This window comes from Stegodyphus dumicola, chromosome 12, assembly GCF_044657685.1.
Source record: "Stegodyphus dumicola isolate Sdum_Otavi_A_Nest chromosome 12, ASM4465768v1".
Lineage (NCBI taxonomy): Eukaryota > Metazoa > Arthropoda > Arachnida > Araneae > Eresidae > Stegodyphus > Stegodyphus dumicola.
The window spans coordinates 115,978,212-115,998,520 of NC_140779.1; the positions used below are offsets into that span (position 1 = coordinate 115,978,212).

Here is a 20,309-nt window from a genome sequence, read left to right on the forward strand (position 1 = left end):
CGAATGGAGAAATAAGCGTTTAGATTATAAGTCCATTTTCCATTTCGTTTCGAATAATTGCTATTGGTATGTTGAACACGGCAAATCTCTATTACTTTTCGCAAACGATTATGTGCTTAAAATTAATTACGCATAGCTAAAGATTTAGAATAAGAGCAACTTTGCTACATAATGAAACTATGTAAATAGTGGCGTAAGCTATCATAATTTTCCTTCTATTACGCAGAGAGTTTGTTTAAGATGGATACGGGCTAAATTAAATCTCGGGTATATGCTTTCAGTTCTAAAATGTTTTCAAGTGAAAGGAATAATTTTACAAAAACGTTACCAATGGAATGGGTGGAAAAGTTTGATAGAAGAAAAATCTAAGCTCTTAAAGTACCTGCACAAAGTTAGTTCTAGTGTTTGTGAACTAATTTGTTTTTAATTACATTCTTTGTTTTACCGTAAAGAGCCTTGTTAAATAATTCAAAGGGAAAAGTTACAAGTTTAAAAACTTACACTCTTTTTACCAAGATGATGATCCAAATGAGTAAACTGGGTTTTATGCTTGTTCTATAAAGTTATTAGCTCGATGAAAAAAAAAATTAATACGTTTTTGAATATCTCTGCTAATTTTTCATGTAAAAGTCCTGAAATTGTTCTTTTTGTTTCCTTGTACGAAGTAAAGGATGTATTGCAAATACGAAAATATTCTGTTATCAGATTTCAACAGAAGTATCCATTTTGACTGTTCCCAAATAATTTTGACTACCTTTTTGCATGACGTCTGTACGTACTTTAAAGTATAAGAAAACATGGCTTCCGAAGAAAATTTTGAAAACTGAAAACGATAACGAAAACAAACCGTTGAACGAACCAATATTATTAAACTAATTTCAAGAATTTATGTTGCCTTACAGATAAAAATGATACATGTGATATCTTAGAGGAACATGTGGAAGTTTTAAATAAAAATTTAATAAATTAAAAATCCTTAAATACTCAAATTGAACATATTGTTGCGTTTTCGTGGATTTGGAGTCACTGTTGACAACACTTGATGAAGAATCAAAGCACAATTTATTCGTCAGTATTACACAGGAAAGTTATAAAGACACGTTTGCAACTGACGAAAAACTACGATAAACACGCTGAAACAGTAACTAATACAGCCTTCAGGATATCAGGCTATAACGGTGAAGACCGCTTCACAGCAAAGCACTAAAGTGCAGCTCCCGACGCGGTCGATCGCTCTCGAGCTAATCTCTGAACTCAAAGGACTACTACGGAACTCAAAATACTACTCGATTCCGCATATAGGCAGAGAATATATAGTTTTTCACCTGCCGTCGGGAACATTATTGAGAAAACAGGTAAGAATTCGTTCTAGAATGTTCTCTCTCCGTCTATCGCATATCGCCAACTTTGTCTCCAAATGACCGATTTTGTCCCAAATCTCGCAAACCTACTTTTCCTTGAGACTTTCTGGCAACCCTAAATCCGCTTTGCGGGGAAGCTGCCTTACCGCAGCTGGGCGTTTAGCAACAATATATTCGATGGAAACTTAACCGAGGAAGAACTAAGGACTAACATTGATTACCCATAAAAATGTAACAGGTACAGTAACAAATTTAACGTTTTCTCAAACGAAAAGAAATGTTACTTATTCATCGACATCTACTAAAATGTTGAGCACTTCGAATTATAGCTTAAATTCACCCTCTTCAATTGAACTTCCAAAATTAATAATCAAACCATTCTCAGGAGACCTGAAATACTGCAACAATTTATGGAATTCATTTGAAAGCACTATCGATCGAAATGACTGACTTTCGAAAATTTAAAAATTTGCCTATTTAAAAACATACTTGACTGGAGACGTGTTAAATGCGTAGTATTTGGTTTTCCGTTAACTGACAATAATTATGACAACCGTGTAAAGTTAATTAAAGATCGTTTTGGTCGTAAAGACATCATTGATTCTTTTATGAATATGCCAGAATATCTTATTTTAGATTTTAAGCGAAGCACAAATTCAAACGTGATGTTAAAATTTATGATATTTAGTCTTTTTTAAAATGTGAGGTTAAATCTCGGGAATCAACATTTTTTGGCTATTACAAATTGTTATATTACAGAATAGGTTGCTCAAGAAATTCATATCATATACCGACATCCAAATGTTATAATTATATTGGATTTGAACATTTATCTAAATTTTGTCCTGACAAACAAATCCCTGATGTTTACCTTGTGAAAATTTCGGTCATAAACCTCTTACGTGTGTTTAAAAAACTCAAAAACAAAATGCAACATCTGGAAATAATAACACTGTCACGTCAATCAAATTCAACACGTCAAACTTGACGGCCGAATTATGTAAGTTTTCTTGCAACTGTAACCAAGCGACTGTAACTGTAACTGGATGGCGTAACCACAATCCGCCATTTTAGACGACCGAGTAGAAGAGTAAGAGCCACGACGCAGAACGCAGACGTGGAATGTTGTGACGATTCTTCTTCTTTTTCTTCTCTTATTACTTTTAATTCATGTATATAAATCGTAATTTAATAATTAAGGTAAAAAATATGTAAATAAAAATTAAACTTAAATTAGGAATAGTTCCTTAATTAACTATTTTAATTCGGGTGTTTCGCTTCTCTCTGAAAATAGTAATAGCTTTTTCTGAATTGCGCCATTTCTAGATTAATTTACGATATGACTTTTACGTAATGATAATGATGTATCTAATTCGAATTTCGAACAGAAACCTTCGTCTTAGTAACCTGCCATATTGGATAACTACGCACCTTGCTTCTGCTTCTCTCGCCGCGCTACTTTTCTTCCTATCGCAAAAATATTAAAAAAATGTTACTTTTCTGGAAATAAGCACGATTTGAGTTCCAAGTGAATTGTGGCCACAAATGTCAGTATAAAAAAAAATGAATATTTAATCTGGCTAGGCTGATAAGTTTGTTGTCCTCTACGAACCAACATCTACGAAAGGCAATAATTCTACATCTACGCTATCAACTTTCCTACATCATTACATCTAAGTCTGACTTATTACATATATATAATGTCATAATTTAATGTGTAGGAAGAATCAGTTTGCAGTCGTTATGGCCGGGGTTGAAAGCATAGAGACGAAGATAACGAAACTGAGTTTCTACAAATCACCAATCTTTATTTTCGCACATATAAAAAATCATCCTTTTTGCAGACAAGATATATTAAATCATATTTGAATACAATAACTTCTTAAATACACAGGTTTACGGGGATACAACGTCAGTTTAGAATAAGAAGAAAGACAGCCAGAGAAGCATGTAGTTCACAGCGTGGTAGGAGCTAGGAAAAGAATGACGTAATTAACTCGCCAGCGGTATTTATACCAAAGTAGATGCAATCGTAGAGATAAGCTATGATTCGTTAATTTTAGTTTTGGTTACCCTTTCAAGTAGCGATATATATCATAGAAAGATCTCGAATTTGGGAGAACAGATGAATTTAGAAGCAGAGCACAAATCTAGAATAGTTAATTTTGAGGTCGCCAATTATTTTAAAGCAACCATGGTATTTTTTATATCTTGCATATATATATATATGTTTTCTATGAAGAATAAATAATTATTATTTAGTCACTATCAACACGATCCATCGGAGCATATAGATGTCATCCATTGGAGTGCAGACATTTGCCCCCTATAACACTACCGTCATTTCCGGGATACTTTTAAAAATCTTTCTTTTGGGATCTGTCATATATTGGCCGAGTTATAGTTTTGTAGTTTGAATTGCCTGAAAACATTGGCCTGTAAAACCATTTCGATATGTGAGAACGAGTATGTCAGAGAGAGAGAGCAATCTGGCAAATAGCTGTAATATAAGCCACTATCGATTTCCAAGCAAAAAAATCCAAGCTTCTCTGTTCAAACACCGTTTGCCCAAAATATGGTATCGTCCGCGAATGATCAAAAAACGTTTTAATCCTTTTTTGGACCGAGCACGAGCTACATTATTGAGGATAATGTCATTTCACGCATTTGTTGAATACAGAATATGCTCTAACTTTGTTATAGCAAACTCAATTTCTGGAGGCTCGTGATACGAAGCTTACGTCAAAAACTTTTTGTGCAAATTCTTTACAGTCCTCATATAAAACGTAAAATAAAATTTGGATCATGGCCGTCTTAAGCGGCAGAATCTCTCTAATCTAATCTCTATACTTAACCTAGAAATTCAAATTTAAAACAAACGAGCTGCAATCTAAAATTCGACGAAGTGTAAACTTCAAAGATAGATACCGCACAGTAAGTGCCTGCTGTACTTGCAGGGAAAGTTTGAATTTATCCGCATATGCTGAAGTAGAATAAAACCGTTGCAACGCTCTTAGAGAATGAGAAGGTGAGCATCGTTATCTGTGAGAGCAAACGGGTACATTCTATTTTGTTAAAAGAGATTTTTTTTTAATTCTCTGCTATAAAAATATAATTTAAAGAATTTACTTTTAATAGGTAAGAGCGAATTATTAAGTATACAATCTGCGTTAGAAATATTACTAGTGACTAAACGTAAATGTGTTTTACTGCATATCTAAAAGGTAAGTGCCGAAATATATTGTGGCGTACGTACGGGTCCCTAATGGAATGAATATACACAGAACCGATGATAAATTTATTAAATTTATTTTTACGGAAGAAGCAATTTACAATTCTGAAATTTTTCACAAAATTACTCGTACAACTCTTCTCAGTATGACAGAGCACAATCACTAGTTATCGCTTCGAATTAATAAGAAAGTTAAACACAACCCAATGCAAAGGACATCTAAACAGCGGAGCTCGCACGGAGATCTCTCAATACTCTGAACTAAAATCTGAGTCTACTCTGGAAAGTCTGTAAACTAAAAACTGAGAATTGAGGCCCTTTCTAGTCTTATACAATTTTGCCCGGCCGCCAAGAGATTTCCAGTTTCGAGAAGTGCATGCACTTCTCGAAATTACTAGAAAGCATATATGGTTAAAGTTTCATAGAAAAGTCTGATGCGATTACAGTTACATATAGGGATCAAGTACGGTTATTCAATTAGTTATTCAGTGTCCGAATCGAAATGTCTTTTGGTCGCATTTGAGGCTTTTGGCAAACGTTAGCAAATTTTGGCATTTTTAGCAGCAAAAACATTGGCGACGCTTGGCAGTTTCTCGCAAAATTTTAGTAACAAAAGTCAGTCACCCAAACTATCGCCAACATGGTGATATCTCACCAATTTAACTAGATAGCCATTAATATCAATGTCAAAATGGGTTTGTCCCTGTAATCATATTTTTACGACAAAACTTCGCATTTCTGGAGAGCGTTCATGTCACATTATACAAAATTTATAACTGTATGTTAAATTTTAAACTTCAACTTTTCCTCTTTTTTTTAATGAGAATCTTCGCGGATGAACGTTACATCGTCGTTGTAAGAGCAAGTTACAGTTGCAAGATGGGCGTTTTAGTTTGCAATCTCATAAACTGCGAATACTTATTGCGTAGATATGGGCACAAATATGGCTATATGATTCATTGCTCAGAAAGATCCCGAGGCCGTGAGATTGTAAAGATATGATTTGAATACAGCACTGTCATCGAATATGTAAAAATTGCAAAACACGATCACTTATAACAGGCAACATTCAGAAATAAAAGCCGCATGACTGATTTTCGAATTTGCAGTGATGTAACAACATCAGTAAAGATTGAAATCGAAAGACAGAGCTTCCAACAACAAATTGAGTTCCGTGTCAAAACTATTTGAGTGCACGTGCGGGAGCAATATCGTTAATTCCTCATATGTGATTCCTCACTTAGAGGCTGATTATTGGAAAGGCAAGAGACACACTCTATCAAATCGAAGTAGGAGATGAAACATCGTCCGAAATATTTCAGTACTTGAGATGCTATTGTAAGATTTTTTTAGAGAGGAAAATCTGAAATAGCAACTGAAATAGCATCTTTCCTCTTAGCCTTTACCGGGAATTGAACTAGGAATCTTCGAAGCGCTAGATGAATATGCTATGGACTACATCACAAGAGTACGTACCAGAAGAATGCCGTTCTATATGGTGAAGGCATCTAAATATAGAGAGAAGGTTAATTAATATATGTACAATGCTTTCACAAATAAGAATTTATAAAAATGTTAACAAAACACAAAGGGAAAGAAAACAACGAAATTAAGCGGCACGCAAATGATTGTCCGTTGTTGTCTCATTTGTTTAACAGTAAGCGTCAGAGCTGATCCCCGAGGTTTACAGTCGCGAGGCGCTCATGATTGCATTTGACATTGGCAAAGGCCTTGAGCACCGTATAGGTGGCAATATGTCTTTACGCAGTTTGTCTCGCTTTTGAAGGAGAATCTTTCTTGGTGCCGGTCTAGGAGTCTCCCACCCACTTAGGCCCATAAGGCGTGCGATTGTTTTCCTTCCTTTCGAAAAAAATCGCTAAGTTGTTCGTTTTCAACCAATCAGCTATCAGCTGCGAATGTTAACCAGTTTCCCCTGTGTTAACTCCCAAGCGATCTGTGGTGATTGGTTGTTGTGACAAAGCAGAAAAATTGCACCAAACAGTTGTTCTTTTGAAATAAACGGATGTGTGATAACAGCCTTACGCTACCAGCAAACCAATCGAAAGAATATGAGGCTCGCCATCTTTTATTAGTATCATAACCATAGAGGACACATACAAACATCCAAGCCTTTTCCCGTATTCTTCTCGAAGCCCGCTGTTCGTATTGCATCGTACCGACCAAGACAATCGATTGTTCTGTATCGGCACTAAGCATGTCTTACAATAATGGTGGAATTAGAACACCTGTGAATTAGAACTCTGTGGCTCAGAGGTTAATAATTCGATCCGAATTCGAGTCCCAGCATATGGGCGGGCTGCATGATCGGTTTTCCCAATCATCCGCATATACACAAGCCAGTTTCCTTCAGAACGGTTTCCAGGAAATGTCACTCCGTTTAAACAGATAGTCCTCGTGTTCTTTGCCATATTCAAATATCCTACCTAACGTAATAGCTTATATTAAAAATTACGAGTTAGACGTATTATAGTTCGACCACGTCAAATGCATCCTTAGCTGGCATACTGCCAAAACACTCGGAATCGTTCAGAAGGGCTGTTAATTGCCTGTCTCGGGATGAGCAGATCACGTTTCAGTTCTCTCTTCTCGAGAAACTGAGTCCTCGTATTATTGGATCCTGTCGTCAGTTATCCTGTCATCGGCGGGGTTCTGTCTTCTGCACACTTATTTAATATTCGCAGAATAAAACGCTAAGTTTCATATTGATTTGCAACGCTGGGATAAAAAAATCCTCCTCTCCCCACATATTATATGACTTTTACAGGAATAGGGTATTTCATTGTTTGTGATTTTGCCGGAAATATTCTTCCTGTATTTAAAAAATCTGATGTGTACACCACATGACTTCCTTGTACGGAATATTAAATTCTTCGCATTTTTTCTTGCATTTTATTTAAACTTATTAGATTGAATTAAACCTACTTCGCCGACAGCGCATAAACCAGAATAGAATAAATGCATTCTTTAAAATTCACTTTGTTTACCATAGCGACACTCTGGAGCTAGGTTTACTTAACAGTATTATATTTCATTCATACTATAACTCAGAATGCACAAAATGTATATCATTTAAAGAATTATCTAATCGTTGCCACATGTTCTATTCAAATAATAAAGCTAAAACTATGTATAAAAGAAATTAAGCAAACAAAACTAAAAAGAACAGTTTTTCACAGACGATTGAGTATTTCTCATTTAATTAATTCAGTTCTCACTTCGCGAGAAGGCAAAAATACATAAAAACTCAAAATGCCTATATTAAAAATTACGTAGTAAATCTCAAACGCTTATTTCCGCGAAAGAATTATGCATGATTTAATTGGCAATAATAAATGAATGCGTTATCTTTGTTGTTGCGAAGCTATGTTTCTCTAGATTGGCAACAAATCCACTAGTCTCCTGTTTCAAATGTAAACATCAATGGCTGCCATTAAAAACAGGCTTAGCGGCAATTAAACAACTTTAAAATTGCTGATAATTCTAAAAATATTGCACACAGATTTACTAAAGGCATAAAATCCTTAACCAGAAGATAAAAACAACATAATTCAATCATTTTTAAAGCAAAAAATGTACAATTTACAAACATATAAGAGTAAAGAAACTGAGAACACTGAGCCGGGTAATAGAGTGGATATATATATAAAAATATATTTATATACGTTTGGCGCGGCCGATTGCAACCAAAATACGAGGTGCGCATCTACATGTTATACCAGTCCTATATACGAAATTTCAACGTTCTGAGGCTACTCGTTTTTGAGTTATGCGAGATACGTACGTACGCACGTACGTACATACGTTCGTACAGACGCCACGAAATATTCCCTTCAGAATTCATTTTAAAGCAGTTTTATAATTTTTTTGAAGGAAAAGAGTATTTATTCTGCCCTTACGTACAGATATCACGCAAAAACATCGTTAAATTGCATTCGATAGCGGTCAAAATGGATATTTTCGTTGAAATATGCTGCCTGAAACTTTTCGCGATTACAATACTTCCTTTTTACTTCGTACAAGGAAGTAAAAAAAAAAAAAAGAAACTGTCATCAGGTATCAACCCTATTCGATCGGGGTCTCTCCTGATCTACTTGATCTAACGTGACATTTGTCAATATTACGATCTTTCATGTAAAAAGTGTTTCCTCCCCCCCTCTAAAATAAATTTGGTTCCTCCTGCAATACGTCGGCTACGCATAGATTTTAAAGATTTTATCAAAAAACAAAAAAGAACATAATAATTATTTATTATAATATAATGATTATAATTACTTAAATAATTATAATAATCATCTATTATGGTGTAATTATTTTAATTAATTATTAAGAAATTTCTTTTTTCTGTGCATATTAATGGACATATATGTTAGTAAACAAAAATATGTATAGTAATTAGCAAAAAATAAATAAAAATATGTATATAATACTCAACCAAAATAAAAATATGTTAAATAATTATTAATTAAATAGTACTATTATTTTAATTTTTTATAATTGTAAAATTATTATCACCATTATTATTTGAGTATTTATTGTAATAAGAATTATAAAATATAATAATTAAATAATTATAATAACAATTATTATACAATAATAGTTACATATTTATCAAACTTTATCATAAAATTTGCATGTATAGCAAAATTAATCTTTGGAATACTCATATTTTTAACAATATATAAATAAATATATGAAAGCACAAAATTAAACACAATGAAATCAAATTTAATTGCACAATGATCAGCATATTATCTTAGATTACAAATTTAATTTTCTACGATCTTATGCTTGTGCTCTTTAAACGTAGTGAAAATAAAGAGGGGAAAAATAACAACGAATAAAGACAAATTTATAAACTGTTTCTAACGCCCAAAATCTAAGAAGAGGAATAAAAATAAAGAAATGTTTGCTCTGATATTAATCCACCATAATCTGATACAGAGAACAAATTTATCCAAGGCACCTACAAGAAATTTTTACACACTTTTTCATTAAAACTCCTTTTTTATCTGTAAGTATTCTTCTCTTCCCTTCTCTCCTTATCTCTAGCCCTAAACCGCTTTATAAAATGCATCATCATTATATTTTCGGTTAATGCCTTCGGTTCGCTATCTTAATCTCCCAATAAATTTATTTAATTTTTTTTCAAAATTTTCACTGTAAACGTCTCCCGGGAGACATGTAAAACTATGTCTGGTGTTCTGACATAAATGATGATGAATCATTTTAACTCCGTAAACAATAACCAGATATGTATAGTGGTCTGGATCAGGTCTGGAGGTTCACGATAAAATAGCTCCTTATTTAATAATTGAAGCTTTTGTTTGAATTAAAAATCCTGCTTATATCTAAACATTTGCAGAAGTTTAAATTTATTTCAGAAAGCTTAATTTAAAAGTTCTTTAACTATTTTTATAAAAAACCAAATCAGTTAAAAATGACATTTCTAAGGACTTTATTGTAAGCAAATTTTATGAGGAAATTTCAGTATTATGAAGACATAGTTTATTTTGATTTCCTTAAAAGCCAACGAATATTAAGTAAAACGTTCTGCAGATATAAAGACCCAGAATGAGATTAGAAATAGCGGAAAATGAACTTTGTTGTCAACTAGAACCGATTTTCGGTAGAAAAAACGCTGTTACCGCTTCACCACATAGGCACATACAAGAAATGCCTACATAACCTAGTAGAGACATTAGGCTATTATTTTGGAAGCAGGAGAGATGAAAAATGAGCAACGCCTTCGCCGAGAATCGAACCACGGACCTCTGGAATTCGCGCCCAGCGTGCAGACCACCACACCATGAAAGCACGCTAAGAAGGCGGGGGAAATACCTTATAACCTTATACCCTTTTACAGTATGCATTTGGTTTAGATTAACGTAAAATATAAAACAGAGAACCTAAAACAACTAAGTATGCTAACAGTAGATATCTAGAAGTAACAACCTGTGTTCTTACATGATTTCAACAGAAAAAAAAATGCAATACATTTTGAGGGAACTGACCGATTTGAGAAACAAACTGGCGTAGTTTTTACCCTACCAAATGTTCTGCTTTTATGCACTGTTTTACTTACATTAAAAACAACAGATGTTTAATCCATTCATTGAGCAAAATAACGAAACACTTAAGGCAAATTTATGTGTACGTATTTTGAATTCAGTGCTTTCACTTCGAGACAGCAAGTACTGAAATTACAAATCTCGTGTAAAGTCATTATATTTGTCGAATCAGGAAACATGAAAAAGAATTTTCGGTGTCTCGCCAGATTTCAAAATCCGAACTTCCCGACTGCTAACTGGAAGTGCTCTCAAATACACCAAACTACTAGGGTAAGTTTGGTTTAGCTGATTATGGCAAAGCACTCTAGGACTATCTGCCTGAGGGGGATGCCTTAATAGAGGACTGTCTAAGAGAAACTGGCTCGTATACATGTTACACATGGGGAAAAGCACGAAAACGCTCATGGAGCCAGCCCGTTTCCCTGGAATCAAGCTTAAGTCAGAACTACAAGTATTCAGCGATGTTACCACTCGGTAGCATATAGGCGCAAACGTTAAGAAAAGAGAAAAGATCTTACAATGGTAACTAAAATCAAAATATTTTTAGATATGGAAGGCTTCAAAAATGAAATTAATATTTTCAAAGATATCGTGTATAATTTCGGCAGCTGAAATTAGAAAGATTAGGGATAAACCAACAGTATTTCTGGTATGAAACTTGTTCAACATATCTGTTTTCTGAAGTAAGTTTCACATTTTTAAATTAGAAACATCAAAATTCATTTGTTTTACCTTATATATAGAGAAAACCGTTTTGGCAGTAGGTGGTATAAATTGTCTAAGGATTCAGGAATAAAAATTTTAATTTACGATAAAATTATTATAATTTTTAACTGAAAAAATATAATATTTGTAAAATCTTGAGAGAGTATTTCAAAACAATTGTTTTAAATTATTTTTAATTCGAGAAAGATTATAATCCTGCTAAACTCCTAATCGAGGATTTCAAAACGATCGTTTAAAGCTTTTTTAAATAAAAATAAAAGAAAAAGTATTTCCTGAACAGGTATTTTCAAGACAGAAATTCCCAGTATACTTTACTTTTATTAACCAAACACATACGGGCCAAATACTGACCTAAAATATAACAATGCAGGGCATAATTTGAGGGCATAAGTTTCTGTGCGTAAAGTCGTAAGATAAAAAGAGTACATTACTCCCTGTGGAAGAAATTTTAGAAACTATATAATGCTGCTTCCTTCTCACAGCTCTTGCGATCTTGACACAAACGACTTAACCCAGACTAAAATATTTAACCACAATAGGGAGAATGGCTGTTATTCTCGAGGCAAGGCTTCTATTACGATTTTATTTCCCCATTTACAGGTTAACAGCAGAGGTAGGAATTATTCAGCGGCAATTACATAAAAGAATACGGTAACAAAACAACTGCCTATGTCAATAAATTAACAAAAGAAATTCTTGAGAAATCGCGAAAGCAGTATAATTGCCCATCTAAATAAATCAATAAATACCACAATCTTGTATTCTTTCACATTACTTATTTTTTACTTGATAATCTTACTGATGGTTGCGCTTGCCAACCAAGGTGCTAAGGTACTTTCTCTCTCCGTTTCTCATGCCTTCGTGGTGTAACGGTAGCACACTCGGTGCGTATTCGAGAATTCCAGGTTCGAGTCCCGGCGAGGACATTGCACATTTTTCATGTCCTCCTGCTTCAAAAAAAACCTAATGATTCTACATGGTTATACTACTCGTTATCGGGCGAGTAATGCGAAAATGATACGTTATATTAAATTTGACATTCGTCAAATTCGCAGAAATGTTTTTTTCAGAGGAGTGGTTTTTTTTCTTTTTTTTTTTTTTTTTTTTTTTTGTTGTTGTTGTTGTTCAGGTCGATCTAGTTAAAAACTCTTTCTTTTAATAATGTACTACATTTAGACTTTTTGTGATTTATATTATTTGCTGATCCAAAGGAAAACTCCAGTGTTAAATTTATATGGCGGCGTCGGAACAATTCATTGGCAAATACTGCGAAGGGTTTTTAGAATGGCTGTCTAAAATACAGCAATATAGTGAAGAATTAACAATATGTTTTCACGCAAAATTTAGTGAATTCGGAATTATATGAACTGTTTACAGATCTTGGCTCAGAGTCTTCACTAAATGCATTTGAGAGGTGGATGTAACATTATACTATCATGCTATTTATCATGTATATGACCAGAAACGCTGCACTGAAAGAGACATAAAACTCCAAACATATTTTAATTTATCTTTCAAATTACAGTCGCACTCTTAGCAAATTTAGTGTTTAAAGGTATATATACTTTTTTAAAAGTCACATTAAAAAAAATTATTAATGAATTTAATTGAGATCTACTGGCGAGCGGAGCAGACGTCGCTCGATCGCTCATATACCATTTTCATTAATTGTAATCCTAATGTAATCTATATTTGTAAATAGTAATAAATGTGTGTTATCAACTATAGTCGTTGCCTTTCCCCACAAATATGTTCATGATACCATATATTATGCTCTTTGGGGTAGATGTTTAATATCAGAAAAAATCTTAGTAGAAGCTTTCCAAATTTTTGGTTTCTACAATATGTGATGCTGCCTACCATTTGACTAAGCATGCTTTCTCATTTAAGAGTCTCTTAATTCTCATTAAGAGTTTCATGACTCTTATGATATCTTCAATTTATCCCCCATGCGGCATAAGAAGTAGATCGACTTCATGGAGTTACCGTTTGACTGAACGCAACATTTTTAACAATTTATCCTTCGAATTATACAACTGAAAAATTAAGCGATTTAAAAAAAAATAATTAAGACATTTCTTGAAAATTTGATTTATTTTTATTAATATATTTGATTTTCATTTTTACATTTATTAATATATTTCATTGATGTAATACTTCAAAGCAAGTTAGTTTAAACATAAGCTGGCACAACATAATTAATAAAAGATAATGGTAAATAGCTGTCTCGCTAAATTGAGATATCAAATGGCGGTAGTTTTGGCGACTAGTTTTTGTCTCCACATTTGGCTTAAAATTGCCAATCCTCGCCAAAATTTGGCGATATTTTGGTCCAGTTCCTGTAATTAAATAATTGTAGTTGATCCCTATATGTAACTCTAATCGTATTTGGGCCTTATATGTAACTGTAATCGTATATGCCTTCCAGTAATTTCGAAAAATAGAAAATAAACAGATTTTTTTGGCAGCCAGGCGAAACTGTATGAGAACCAAGAGAGCAACAGCTTTCAGTTTTTATATCAGAGTTGACTTCGGATCGTGCGAGCTGCGGTCTTTGGATGCGCTTTTGCATTGTGTTGTGTTTAACGTTAATAATAATTCAAATTGGTAACTACTGATAGTGCTCTGTCGTACTTAAAGGAGCTATACGAGTACTTTTGTGGAAAGTTTCACAATTGAAAAGTAAACCCTATCACTTTATCATCGGATCTGTGTGCATTCTGTCCATTATGAACTCGTACGCACGACAACAATATATTCAGTATAGAATTTCCCTTGGTTGCCAATTTTCGCAAGTCAAGCAAACAGAATATAATTTCTTCTCTACTGAGACACTGAGAGGCTCCGTATTTGCCGTACATTGAACAAGGTTTTCATAATTTAATCACCGGGTAGCAACATTAAACGCAAACGTAATTTTACGAAGCAAATTAAAATAATTTTATCAATATAATCTTTAGTTCTAGAAATTTCCTTTCTTCTAATTTTTGCAATTGACAACAGGGAACCTGTTTGTTTACAGACAAAAGGACGTCATGTGTCGAGAAAGCAATGTGCGTTCCCTGGTTATACGCAAGCGTATCTCCGAAACAGTTCAGAAGCGATTCCGACATAAATTTAATAAACCCGCACCAACGGAACAATTACTTAAAAGATGCTTAAAATGGCTTCGAGGGATCGGAGATGTTTCGCATAAAGGAAGTGCTTGTAAGCCAAGCGTCCGTGATGAAAATGTTTCCCCATTCAAGACGCATTTGTGTGCGTTCCTAGTAAATCCATTCGTTGTGTCAACCTGCAAATCGGAAGACCCAAATTGACTGTTCGTAAAATTGTTCTTGAATGGCTGAAACAGACTGCGTATAAACTGCAGATTTGTCACCAAATCACACCTCATGATAGAGTCGTTCCTTGGGAATTTTTTTTAGACATTTCTGACTACATAGTAATGACGATCCGTTTCTTTAGAAAATCGTAATTCAGTGATAAAGCAACATGTTTGGGGAGGAGATAATCGGCATAACCGCAGGGTTTGAGTGTCAGAAAATCTACATTTTGTAAGGGAAATTAAGAGGCTAGCCCTTAACCCTTTGACTACTAACGAGACATATATATTCCACTAAAAGTTTAAAAATTACTGGTGCGTTAAAAAGTACTTAGAATCACCCGAGTGTTGCGGATTATCTCTCAACAGTTGGAAAATCAAGAAGCCGCTGTGTTCGTTATACGTAAATGAACACACAGAAAGGAACAAATGTAAGTTGCCCAATGTGTAATGTTGGGTTATGCAAAGAATGCTTTACTCTGTACCATACTATGTAAAATCTATTTCATGTAACAACGTTTTCCAAAATAATATGTGTGCTTATAGTAAATCGATCGCATGGTGTGGAACATATGTATCCCGCCATCAACTAGAACTTGGATATATGCCTTTGGTTTGAAAACAGTTTGTCAAAATATCCCAAATGCTAAATTTACTTTATTTGTGACATATTTTGTTCACTTGGATAGAAAACAGTGTAATTGTTTTGAATTCTTAGTCAAAAGGTAAAAGTTACCTAAGATGTGTATTAACACATAATAAAGAGATTGGTGTCTTATTTTCCGCAGTCATCAATTCGGGTGAATACTTTATGCTGAGATTAAGACACAATAACACACCGAAAAAATACTAATTCAGAAGTAGTTAAACAACAAAAATCCCGCAGTCCCATCTTGGCTAATATCTACATGCATTATTATAAATCAAAATTGTTTGAAACTTTAAACTTCCCGGTATGGTTCCGCTACGTAGACGATACTTTTACCCTGTTTGAAGGTAATAAAGATCTTTCAACAATGCATTCTATTGATCCTGCTATTCAGTTCACTTTTGAACTTGATACTTGCAATTCTCTTCCGTTTCTGGACATTCTGGTCACACGTAACACAACCAACTTCAGTACTACGGTTTACCATAAACCTTCATCGGTTTGCCTTTCACCACACTTTAAATCATGTCATCCGACTAAACAAAAGTTAACTTCATTTTATTCCTATGTTTGCCGTGCTCTTCAAGTTTGCTCCTCCTGACTATCCCTTGATAAAGAACTAAATTATTTAAAAGCAATAGCTATTGACAGGGGCTTTTCACCCAACATTATTAATCAAGCAGTTAAAAAATTCTCATCTCTACACACTAAAAGGTACACTCTTGTTTTAGGAGATTATAAAAATTCTGTTGTCATTCCCTTCGTTCCATCAATTAGGTATAAAGTTGCTCATATTTTGCAGAAATTTAACTTTCGGGTCGTTTATTCTCCCATCAATAAAATTCCGAGTTCCATACTCAAGGACCCCATTTCGGATATGAATTCCTAGAATATTTATAGGATTTCTTGCCAGTGTGGTTTAATTTACATTGGCCAAACTAAGAGAGCCTTGAAATTTCGCGACAAGGAACTTGAGGTATATGTTACAAAAAAGGAAACATAGAAGTCTTCTGTTGCCTAGCATTGTTGGTGCGAAAATCATACTTTCAATTTTTCTGATGCCAAAATTATTCAAAAACATCTTCCATTGAAGAACTGGATTTTCTAGAGGCATTTCACATTCAAAAAATCTTTCTGTTCTAGTTAACGATCCTAATTCCAATCCATTTCTGCCTTCGGCCTTTAAAGAAATTATGTTTTAGTTCTGGTTTCATCAACAGATGGCTCCACTAGCTTATTTTCTGTCCAGGCTTTCTTATCTTATCTAATCATTATATCCTATCTCGTTCATTTGCGCTTTTGCAGCTGAAGATGGCGGTTCGGTAAAAACATCGAAACTAGTCCTGTGAAAATTTTAAAATATAACGCTGATTTTTGTTGTTTGACTTTGGGCTCTAGTGTAGAATTGGGTGCCCCTTCAATTAGCGCCAATTTTTTTTTTTTTTAAAAATTTTGGCGATGAAACCTCACTTCTGGTTACCATGATAGTTTTAACTTTGCTTTAGCTTCCTGATTTTATTTAAATGGAAATAGATTGATGTGTGCACGGACAAATTTAAGGCAGTGCGCAATGCCTAGTTTGTGCAATTCTAGGATGTTTTTTTAAGTGAAAACAGATCGATGTGTACATGGACACAGAGTTCATGCAATTCTTTGACTTCTTATTTTGGTTTTGTGTAGCGGCCATCTTGAAATTGTGCCTTTCTGGCGCCAATCTTGGCGTCAAAAAAGAATCGCCAAAAAACAAGGGGCACCCAACTTTAAACTTTTACCGACTTCTGAATTAGTAATGCTGAGACTGTTTTTGGTACTGTAATCGGATGACATTTTTCTTTCCAACCGAATGGTGGTCCCCTGTCACTGAGGTACACATATATGCATATTCCTTGATGAAACATTTCCAGATCATCGGATTGGTAGAGGTGAACCGATTTCCTGGCAACCCCTTTCTCCGCACGTCATATCTCTTGACTTCATTTTCGAGGGATACCTGAAGAATCGAGTTTATGCTACAGAGATTCGGAATATCGAAGAATTGAAAAATCGAATCCCCACAGCAACAGCTCTTATGACTCCACAAATGCTTAATAACATCTGGAGGGAAATCAAAAACAGACATCTGCGAGCAAATAATGGTACTCATGTTGAAGTTTATTAATATAAAATTTTTTGAAGTGCTAAATAAAATTCAATCAGTCATTTTTTTCCTGTTTCTTATTCTGTATTATTTTTAAAACATGTCTTTATCCGGTGAATAAATTATGGGCACCATCTAGTTTAGCTGCATATCGTGTGTATTCATTTAAATTAATTTTAAAATTTCTTTGAAAATTACACAGTAGGATACTACATTTCCCTCAAACCAAGGAGAAAAATTAAAACAAACTTAATTTAACTTACTCTACAACGCAGAACAAAGGATTCAAATAATTAGAGCTGCATTATCTGAAATGCGGATAATCGAATTTTTACTATACTCGTAATACTTACTTTTCTATACATCTCCCTAGCATTAATTTCTACAATCGCTCAGGTTCAAAAATTGCAACGAAGTGAAAATGAGTGTATTATTAACGGAGAAATGAAACTAAAATTTGAAATTATCTTTGTGTTTATACGCATGCATGAAAATAACACTAACAACGACCTTCAGAGCAATGCGGTGGAAAAGACTTGTATAATTACACTAGCATCGCAGATTTTGTTCCCAACAACAGAGCACTCAGCCATTAGGCATCCGTGCTGGAATGCAGGTCTAATTGCTATGGTATCTTATTGGGTCCGAGAACATCACCCAAAATATGTTACGTAGAATAATTAATTAATTAAATGATACCAACCAAATGGACAGACGCTGCCTTATGAATTGAAGCGTGAGTTTAGATTGAGAGCTTAATCATTCCGCAAACTCTGCCATGACCAACGAGACTTATAGTTGTTATACGATATCATATTACAGTTTAATTCGATTTATAATATGCTTAGAGCAGACATGTCAGACTCAGTATCGCAAGAGGTCCAAATAATTATTAGTTCTAGGCCGCAAGAAAGAGAAAGGTATTTTCATAAATGTACAAAATCTTACCTAATACTGTAGTTCTTATTTGTAGTAGATGATAAATACGTGTTGATGTCAAGTGGCGTCTTTTTCCTGAAACTAATTTTTGAATATCTGGAGACATGCTGCTTGCACCAGCGATTTTCAAACAGAGGTGAGATAAACGTCTGTAAATCTGGATCTTACTGAATACTTGTTTGTTCCATAAGTAAGAAAAGTTGATTCCACTATTACCTATAAAGTATTTCTCCCGCCTTATTAGCATGCCGTCGTTATGTAATAGCCAGCACACTCGGCGCGTATTCCAGAGTTCCGAGGTTCGGGTCCTGGCGAGGGCATTGCTCATTTTTTCATTTCTCCTGCTTCAAAATAACCTATTGTCTCTACAGTGGCGCCTGAACTAAAAACGTTCGAGGGTGATGATTCTCCATTACCAAGATTTGACGATTCAGTCCCCTAATTTCGGTCGTTTATTTATTAAACATCCCTTTCTTTTCACTTAAGCTACATAAAAGTCAGCAACAAAATCGGGAAATTTTTTCAAATCAGCATATGTTTAAAATTTCCAATAGAGTATTACGTATTGCTATACACTTTCTTTATACTCGATATACTATTTTTATTTATTATAATATTTCTTTAAAAATAATACATAGCCATAGAATTCGAATATATCTTTTGCTTATCTTTTTAAAAAGAGTTTTTTAATTTTAATTTAGAACGATTTTTTCGTTTCCGATTTACTGAATCAAACAATACAGATTCAGTATTGACTGAAGTTGAAGATTATTTGCAATGAAATTTGCCGTGTCTTTACTAATTTTTCGCATTTTATATTCTCTATATTTTTCTCCGCATTTCATTTTGAAATTTGTTCTTGTTAAGTTTATCATAAGTAATTATACCACTTTTTAGGATATTACGAAGTATGCAAATGAACGTTTTTAAATATTTTCCAAGTTAATTGTTCCATAACTTTTCTTAAAAAACAGAACGGTAAAGCAAATATACTCTTTTAGGAAATGTCCCGACATTTTATTAAATTATACAATTATTGAATCATGCAAAATATTGACACGTGAGTACGTATTCGTAATGGACTGAATGGTGGTTGTTGTTAATGGCTCGTAGAGCCCATGACAGACCTATAAAATTTACTTTAAAAAAGAAACAGTTTACAGCTTTAGAAACATTAGGTTATTTTGATGCGGTAGACGTGAAAAATGAGCAATGCCCTAGCCGGGACTCGAACCCTTGAGTTCTCGAATACATGCCGAGTTTGCTCACCACTACACCACGAAGGCATGCTAAGAAGTTGCATTTTAAAGGGCCTTTTAAAGGGCGACTGGGGATTAAGGGACTCAGTCGCCAAATCCTGGTGGTGGAGAATCATCTTCTACCACATTTTTTAGTTCGGGTGCCACTGTATAGACATTAGGTCATTTCTAAGCGCTTTCATGTTACATTATAGAAGAGATACTATATAGTTTTGCATATAATGTCAGTAAAATTGTTCATATAAATTTATGTTACTGTAATTATATATATATATAATGTTACTGTAATTATATATATATATAAATTTATATGAACAATTTTACTGACATTATATGCAACTGACATTATATTACTTTTACTATTTACTGACATTATATTAAATTGTTCATATAAATTTATGTTACTGTAATTATATATATATATAATGTTACTGTAATTATATATATATATAAATTTATATGAACAATTTTACTGACATTATATGCAAAACTATATAGTATCTCTTCTATAACGTAACATGAAAGCGCTTAGAAATAACCTAATGTCTATACAGTGGCACCCGAACTAAACTATAATTTTACTGTAATTATATAT

At 33.8% G+C, this 20,309-nt stretch overlaps 1 protein-coding gene across 8 annotated transcripts in view; it reads right to left on the minus strand.

Annotated features, from left to right (window-relative positions):
- Nucleotides 1-20,309, minus strand: part of LOC118181291 (FMRFamide receptor-like) — a 647,035-nt gene that overhangs the window by 528,974 nt on the left and 97,752 nt on the right. The gene's annotated exons all lie outside the window — the stretch shown is intronic.